Consider the following 9523-nt stretch of genomic DNA (forward strand, 5'->3'; position numbering starts at 1 on the left):
CAGCAACTTGGGAAGCTGAGGCAAGAGGGATAACAAGGTTAAGATGAGGCTCAACAACTTGGAGAGACCCTAAGCAACTTAACAAGGCCCTGTTTCAAAATAAAAAATAAAAAGTTCTGGATACATGACTCAGGGGTAAAGCATCCCGGGTTAAATCCCTAGTTACCCACTCCCCCCTGAAAAAAAGAAAGAAAGGAAAAAGAAAAAAATAAGAAGACATGACATTCCATTTAAAATTAGGTCATGCCAGATGCCCCTGAAACAGTCTCTCCCAATTTCTACCATAGGAATTATAAAATCGTTGAAAATAAATCCTCTGAACTAAGGTCAGTCTCCTGAAGACTCTCATGAATTTTCGCCATCCTTCCAGAAGAAACTGAAGGAAACCTCCATGAGCAGCCTGAGACTTCATTGTAGTTTCTTATAGTTTTCCACTATAAGGAACTTTATCATAATGCGATACTTCTAGAATAAACAAGGCACACAGCCTTTTCTTACACCTCATTAATCCTACTGGCATCATAAAAGCACTTACTCGAACATCTCATGCTCAGTGAAAAGAAAGAAACATTTCCCCAAAGCAGATATAGGAAGCTCCACAATATTGTGCCTTTCCCAGTACTTCACCCCCACCTCTTCTGTCACAATAGCATATCTTATCCTATAATATATAATGCTAGAGATTGGGAGAGGGACAATATAGATATATTACCTTTCTCAAATTTAGAACTCATCATGACACACACAAGAGATGGAAATTGAAATGTCAGCCGTTACTGACAGAATTGATAGGAGAAAGTGCCTTTGTCTTTCCTATACTTCATGTGGGAATTAGGAGACACATCCTTGTCACAATAGTACCGAAAACAGAGATGGGCACCTCATCAGAGTGGGAGGGTGCACAGCTGAGCTTGGCATGTGTTGAGAAAATAGACCACCAAGCTGTGACCCCTCTTCAGAGGATGCAAGGTCTGACAAAGAGAATTCTGGAAGATCTGGATCAAACATGTCCAATTCTCTTTCCCAAACTTGCCAATCAGATAAGTCAGCTCTCCTCCTTAGGGAGGTGTGAAATGTCTCCACAAGATGACTCACCTCCAGGCATCCTTTGCTGCTGGGTTTTTTTTTTTTTTCCCCATAACTTAAGTTGGATGTTTGCCATGTGAACTTTCAGTCTTTCTCTTTTTCTAAGGAGCATTTCTAAGTATTTGAAGCTATAAATTTCCTTTTATATTTTCCTTACCTATGCTAAATACAATTTGATATCATTATCAAATATCATTATTATCATTCAGTTCCAAGAATTTTCTAATATTATATATCATCATTCCTTTTTACATCCAAGAGTTTATTAGAAGTGAGTTTCAAATTTCCAACATAGGTGGATGTTTTTAGTTATGTGCTATTTTTTGTTATCTATTTCCTTCTAATTTAATTTCATTGTAGTCTGAGAAGTTGTGATTGGGTATGATCTTGATTCTTTAGTATTTTTCTATGACTTGCTTTACATTCTATGTAAACATACTATAAGTGTTTGAATGTATTTATACTCTAATTTGGTGGTGAAGATTAAGTAGGTTGTTATGTCATTTCAGTGTTCCGTACTTTTAATTTTTTTTATTTTCTTGATCTGTAAATTATTGAGAGAGGTATGATCCAATCATAGATATAAAATTACCTATACTTCTTTGCACTTTCTCAAGTTTTATTTATATAGTTTGTAGCTATTTCATTCAGTGTGCAAAAGTTGAGAATCTCACTGAAATTCTCTTCTGGCCATTTAAATATTATATTATCATATACTGCAAAACTTTATCTACAATAATACATTTTGCCTTAAATTTTATCCTAGCTGGTATGAAAAGGGCTATATTCAATTTGCATTTGCCTTGTATACCATGTTTGCTTTTCATATCTCATCTGATATCCTAAATCTCCAGTTTAACCCATTTGTGCTTCTTTAACTTATTGACACATTTGAATCTATTTCCATTTACACATTTTGGTTTCCATTTGTCCCACTGTTACCATCTAGGGATGCTGGGTTTGTTGTCTCCATTCAGCAAAGAATTGAAGAAGAGCACAAGAGATAGCAAGCAAGGAGTAGGTTTATTGCAAAAGCAACAGACACAGAGATAGACTTCTCACACAAGAAAGGGTCCCAGAACTGGGAATCCAGTGAGAGAGTTTGGGCCTATTCTTTTTACGGTCTCTGGAATTTCCTCCTCTCCTTATCTCCTCCCTTGTCCACACTCTCCTCACTATTATTGATTGGTGCTCCCTCTGTTCCACTCTGCTGTTTTAGTTTTTCTATTGTATCCCCACTTAGGAGCACCAGTGTGGAGGTGTCTGTCTGACTGGTGCCCTGCTAGTGTCCACAAGCACTTTCATGAAGCAGGAAGTTGACCTCATTAGAGGACCCTCTCCATGCTCCTTTGTTCTGGCTCTGCCCCCAACCTCCTCAATTCACCATCTTGCCCTGACTGCCTAAGCCCTTTTATATCTCCCTTACCACTGTTTCGCTGTTTCCTTTTGCTTTTTTGCTTTCCTTCTTTGCTTTCTGAATTAAAGTTTCGTTTGGTGTTGTTTTCCATATTTCCTAACCTACTGGTATGAAGGCTCTGACTTTTGATTTCTAATCTCTCAGTAAAATTTTGACATGCACAATTTAAAGGATCTAAGCTGGACAATCTCCTTCCTCTCTGGCTTCACAATAATACAAAGCAAAGGAAGAGAATTTGATGATCAGCAATGCTTTACTAAGCAGCAGAAGGACACATTTTCAGGAGGAAAATGGCAACTGGTTACAAGAGGGGTCTGAGTTTTGTAGGATTCATTTAGACTTGAATCATAGCAGAATGTGTCAGTTGGGCAGTCAGGGGGAGCAGTTGTGAAAATTCAAAGCCCATTGTTGCTGGGAAATGGTGAAAGTCCAGGTCCCATTGTTTTCCTCCTCTCCCCAGGACCAACTGTCCTCCTTTTCTCCTTGGGGGTTGTTGTTTTCCATATCTTTCAGCTAGGACACTTCATCACCCCTGTCTCTCCTGGCCCCTGTGCATAGCCAACACAATAGCTCTGGCTTTTCTAACCCCTCAACTTAGATTGATTGTTTAATTGATTTTTTATATTTATACACTTATTTTTTAGTTGTAGTTGGACACAGTACCTTTATTTTATTTATTTTTAGGTGGTGCTGAGGTTAGAACCCAGGGCCTTACACATGCTAGGCGAGAACTCTACCGCTGAGCCACAACCCCAGCCCTAATTGATTGTTTTTTTAATTTCTCTTAGTGAGAGCCTGTTGGTGGCAAGTGCTCAGTTTTTGTTAGTCTTAAAATATCTCCTTTTGTAAAGAGTTTGCTAGATGTGAGATTCCAAGATGGCAGTAATTTTCTCACAAGAGACATGGAAATTGAAATGTCACCCGTTACAACAATGCGTTTTTTTTATGCTGTTGTTGTTGTTGTTGTTGTTGTTCCTTTCTGTATACCATGTCCTCCGACATTTTATGATATGCTGTCTTTGGTGTTCTGCAGTTTCACTCTGATACTGCTAGGTAGGAGCTCAGGGACATCCAGATGGCAGCGACAGCCTATTAGAAAGAAGCTGCTAGAGGAAAAGACTAGGAGAGTCCTGTCCCTGTTTATTTTCACTGCTTATGGTTTTTCAAAGAAAAATGGTGGGAGGGTCATTAATTCACAAAAAGATTAATTTCCCTTGATCCATAACTGAGGTCAAAATAGAAAGTAGGATGAATTTCTTTTGTAGTTTACCCTTTTCCTAGGAATGTAGCTCTTCTGTGGCTTCAGCTCCATGTAGAATCATAATTCTGCCTCTCTGCTCAACTCAGGTGCAAGATTTTGTCTCCTGTCCCTGCAGATAATAATGCCATCAAGCCAAAGCTCTAGACCACCTGCTATAAGCACAGCTGGCAGCGTCAACACCCGCCCCCCTGCAACCTGTCTGGTCTGGAACTCCCCCACTTTATCCTGGCTTCAGAGGGCTGCCCTACTTTCTGGAAAGCTTATTTATTCCATTTAAAGAGTGGGTTTTATTTTAATATTTTATCCTTCTTTTCAGAATTTACATAGCAGAAGATTTTCAGAATATCTAGACTGCAGTATTGTCAGAAACAGTAGTCCAAGATTGGTATATTTAACTACTTTAAAATTTAAAATTCTATAACAGAAAACTTGATTAAGTGGGAACAGCCAGGGAGTGGCGCTACTTGGGAGGCTGAGGCAATATGATGGCGAGTTCCAGGCCAGCCTGTGAAGCTTAGCATGACTTTGGCTCAAAGTAAATAAAAAGGACTGGGGCTAGAGCTCAGTGATAGAGCACCCCTGAGTTCAATCTCCAGTACCCCATCACACACACACACACACACACACACACACTCACAGAGTAGAGGTTAACACTAACACTAGTCAGTGCCCAGGTAAGCTTGTTGTTCTGGGCAGTGAGATGAGAAAGAATCTAAAAATGTGATAATGAAGGAAATGGAGAGGAGAAGCTGGCCACTTCTCTGATTTTAGGTAAGGAGCAAAGCAAAATGACCTTGGTTATAAAGTAAAAGAATTTACTCATGATGAAGAAATCCATATGCACAGTGGGTATGCAACCTTTCCTATAATTTCCCTCTGACTGTAGGCATGGTGTAGCCCTCCATTGTATCTAGGTCTGCCTCTACTGAGGAAAGAATGAGTGATACCACCATCCAAACTCTCTCTACCAAGTCCTCCAAGTTCTTTCTATAGGATCAATAAATAGTATGCTGGGGTCTTTGCAGCCCTGGGGTTGAAAACACACACATACACATACACATACACACACACACACAACACAGAAATTAGGAGAAGGGAAAAAATACATAGACTGCAATATAACATTTGCAATAAAGTACATGAATTTGTGTACAGATAATAAAAAAAATTTTTAATTGTCAACCTTACAGAAATTTAGAAAATTTTATAAGTTAGCCTATACAGAACAAACAGCAATGAATGTCAAGAAGGGTTACAGGATACAGTACAAAAACTGAAAGAGTTGTCTGGACTGTAAATTCCGTAAGAATGGAAAATGTTAAACTGTCTTCTTCCCACTGAACTGCTAGTACCTAAACAGAGTCTAGCACATATTAGGTACTCAACAAATTTGTTGAATGAGTGACTATTTTTAACCATGTTATTTTGATAAATAAATATTTCAATTCTACTTTCTAAAAAGTATTAAAGTGCATTTGTCTACCAACATACATAACAAATACAAGGCATAAATTAGGATGTAAAAATAATATAAAACCATTTCTGAAAACTTATAAAGAGTGACATCAAGCTGGGTACAGTAGTACATGACTATAATCCCAGTGGCTCTGGAGGCTGAGGCAGGAGGATCACGAGTTCAAAGCCAGCCTCAGCAAAAGCAAGGCCTTAAGCAACTCAGTGAGACCATGTCTCTAAATAAACTACAAAATAGGGTTGGGGATATGGGTCAGTGGTCCAGCATCCCTGAGTTCAATCCTTGGTACCCCACTACCAACAAAAAATGAATTAACATCAGCTACCGTATGAGTGAAAAGAGGTCAAAGTAAAACTGTTGGAGAGAATGAAAATTACAAGTCTTTTATGTAAAGATGCCTACTGAAAATCTATACATGTTTGGGTGCAACAGTCCAAATTTATCATTCTATTCATTAAAATAAAATGTATCATAAATGTATTAATATTTTAATAAGAGTAGAAAATGTATTAATAAAAAATTAAAACATGAATAAGCAAAGAGCTGAGAAGTAGATACAGCATTATTTCATATTCAATATATAAATTAATAAGCAGTCTTAAATTTTAAAAGGACACACTAAACCATTAGCAGGAATTAAAGTGTCTTTGGGGGAAAAAACTACAATATAATAGATTATATATATATATGTATATATGTATATATACACATACATACATATATAAATATTATAATACAATATGAAAGTGCAAAGTATAAAATTATTGATAGTATTTCTTCTAAATTAAGAAAAATGAATTGTTTATGGCCAAAGTTTAGAAGGTAATATGGACCAGAGAAAAATCTTGATTTTATTAGAGAATGAAATGGGGCAATTTTGTTCTATATTTGTACTGTTATTTGAATACTTAATTTCAATAAAGCAACATTAAATAAGAAAAAATAAATTACTGAAAGGAAAAGTTTTATGATCTTCATGTAAATGAAAACCTTCCTAATCAAATCAAGAATTCTAGAAGACTTTTTAAAAAATGGGTAGATTTATAGCATCATAAAAATATAAAACTTCTACATGATAAGACACTGTAAACAAAGACAAAATACAAATGATAAAGGGAAATACTTTTAACATCTCTAATAGAAAAGAGAAAATATCTCTAATACTTTAAAATCATTCCCTACTTAATTAAAAGTAAAAGATGATTTCATAGAAAAATGTTGTAACTGTATGAACCAGAACATTCATTAATTGACTCAACAGCACTCCATGATTGAGGGCCTTTCCCTACAACTAGTCCCTTTCCTTTCTTTTCTTCCCCAAATATATTTTCTCTGGACTTTACTAGAGCCTAAAATACTTAGGTGTGCCCATGTGTGCACGCACGCACACAAATACACACACACACACAGAACTGAAGGTTAAAAAAAAGGATCCTTGGTTAAACAATGTGGTCATTAAGGTATTAATTTTGCCCATTCTGCCCATGGACCATGTTTCAACCTCTGCAGCCCTCTTGGGGCCACCGTCTTCCCCACAGGAGAAAGCACTTGAGTACCTTCTTTGCTCATCAGTTTTCTAGCATATACTTTGGAGACAACCTTCTAAATTAAAAAAAAAAAAATGCTCTCCTGAAGCTATTTGCTTATTCACTTATTTCTTGGGAACTTCTCCCCAGTAACATCTTGTCTCTCAAGACCTGAAGCTACTTTAAGATCTAGATTTGAAAACAAAATGGATTTCAAGAATCTCATTATCCACAGTCTGCAGCTGCAGGAGAAGCTGAGACCAGTTTGGCTAAGGCAGGACAGCATGCAGCTGTTGGAAAGCTATTCCCAGAAGTTTCTAGCATTGATGCTTCTTTCTGCCAAGTTCTCAGGATGTGACTCCTTTCCTGCCAGAACACAAATCCGCCCAAAACATCCTCTCCCACAAATTTTCACTCATCACCATTTTCCTCAAACCACTAATTATTCCCCTCCCTGAAATGTCCAGAATCCTCACTTTTAAAGCTTTTCAAAATTAATCTATTTTTTCTTCGTTTCAGACTTTTCCTAAGTATAAAATTAATGCAAAGTTATCATTAAAATAACTGCAAAATTGAAAAGATATGTAAAATCACTTAACGCCTCTCACCCAGAGGCAATGTATTTTAAATTGTTACTGAGCGGTTACTTTTGAATTCAAATCCATTGGAAAGTATAATATAATAATTTTAAAAGTGAAATTGATGGCCAACAACACTGACTTGTGTTCTGGGTTTAATTCCTTACATTAAAGCACCTCAACAAGAAATATAAGAGATGTAAAATAGCCCCCCTTATCTGTGGGAGATACATTCCAAAACCACTGATGATTACCTGTAACAGGTGATGACACTAAGTCCTCTATATACTATGGTTTCACCTAAACATACATACTATAACAAAATTTATTTTAGAAATTGGGCACAGTAAGAAGTTAACAATAATTTACCACAGAACTTAGCAACCTCATAATGTACCTTTTTTTCTTTCCTTATTGAATTGGGAACTTTTACCTTTTCACCTAAAAGAAGCACTTCAAAGTTTTTCTTTGGCATCTTTGATTTGCCAACATCACTACTTTTTCATTTTGTGACCATTATTAAATAAAATAGTATTACTTAAACACAAGTTTTGTGATATCACAATAGATGTTCTAATAACCAAGATGGATACTATTTGATTGCTGGATAGGTAGTACTTAAAGTGTGGGTACTCTGGACAAAGGGATGATTCACATTTTGTGTAGGACGGGAGAGAATGACACAAGATTTCATTATGCTACTCAGAACAGTGCACAATTTAAAATGTATGAATTGCTTATTTCTAAAATTTTACATTGACTATCAGTAATTAAACCACAGAAGTTGAAACTGCAAATAAGGGGGGACTACTCTATTTCTCACATAGCTCAGGAAGGCTCCAGAAAGCCAGGTTTTATCCAAGTTCAGCTGCTCTATTATTGTATAATATTGACTAAAATCACCTCCTCCCAGCAGTTTCCTTTTCTGCATAATTATGGGTTAAATTTGAATAATTTTAGGTTTACTATTACTTTGCAATGTTGTTTTTCTTGTTGTCCTATTCTGTATTCATATTTTATTTTCATTATTTAATCGTATATGAGCTCCTCTATTAAAGAAGTGGTCTTATTATTTATATATCTTCCCAATTACATTATAAAGCAAAAATAGGTATGCAATAAAGGGAAAAAAAGATAAAAGGAAGGATGATTTTATGATTCTTGAGAACCATTTTTACCAAGTTAAAATAAGGCTCAAAGGCACCAGTTTTTAGAAAATTAAATAGGCTTATTTGCAAATTTTTCTAGAGAGTAAATTTTCAAAGAATTAGCTCATATTTTCTCATGTGGAAGCTCTTCTGAAATTGTGGGAGGAGAGATAGAGAAAATAAATAGGGGAATTCCATCAAAATAAAAGATATATCAGGGAAGTAGAAGTAGAAAGGAACTGTGGGAAGGAAGAGAGACAGGATAAAGGAAAAACAGTGCAATGAATCTGACCTAATTTTCCAATGTACATATATGAATATGCCACAATGAATCTCACCATTATGTCATCCACAAGACACTATTTTTTTTTTAAAGTAAATAAATAGAAAGATCAGTAGAGTAGAGGAAAAGGAATAGGGGGAGGTAATTATAAGTTCTGGGGACTTAATTAAAGCAAATTATATTCCATGCATTTATAATTATGTCCAAATGAAACCTGTTATATACAACTATTATGAACCAATTTAAAAAATGGATTAGCTCACCAAATAAAAATGCAACAGGCATTTAGAGGAAAAAAATTACCCAGAGTTAGAATATTAACAGTTAATCTATTTATCATAAAAAATGAGCAATTTTCTCAAAGAATTATTTTGTTATCTGGGGATTCAACTCAGGGGGTTCTGTAACACTGAGCTTCATCTCCAGCCATTTTTTTTTCTTTTCTTTTCTTTTTTTTTTTTTTTTTTTGGAGACAAGAGCTCACTAATTTGCAAAGACTGGCCTCAAACTTGTGATCTCCTGTCTCATCATCCAGAATTGCTAGAATTACAGCTGTGAGCCACTGTGTGCAACTTCAAAGAACTATTATATCTGCAGATATCAGCATGTATGTTTACATATCAGCAAAATTATGTCGTGTTTATGTATGAATATGTTACATTGAATCCTACTTTATGATAACAATAATGCACCAATAGTAAATTAAAGAATAAAAAAATTAATGTATAAATTGTTTTTGTTTTTTAAGGA

The sequence above is a fragment of the Marmota monax genome, unplaced genomic scaffold (assembly GCF_021218885.2).
Source record: "Marmota monax isolate L192 unplaced genomic scaffold, Marmota_monax_Labrador192_F-V1.1 WCK01_AAM20220418_F8-fsc00081, whole genome shotgun sequence".
Taxonomy (NCBI): domain Eukaryota; kingdom Metazoa; phylum Chordata; class Mammalia; order Rodentia; family Sciuridae; genus Marmota; species Marmota monax.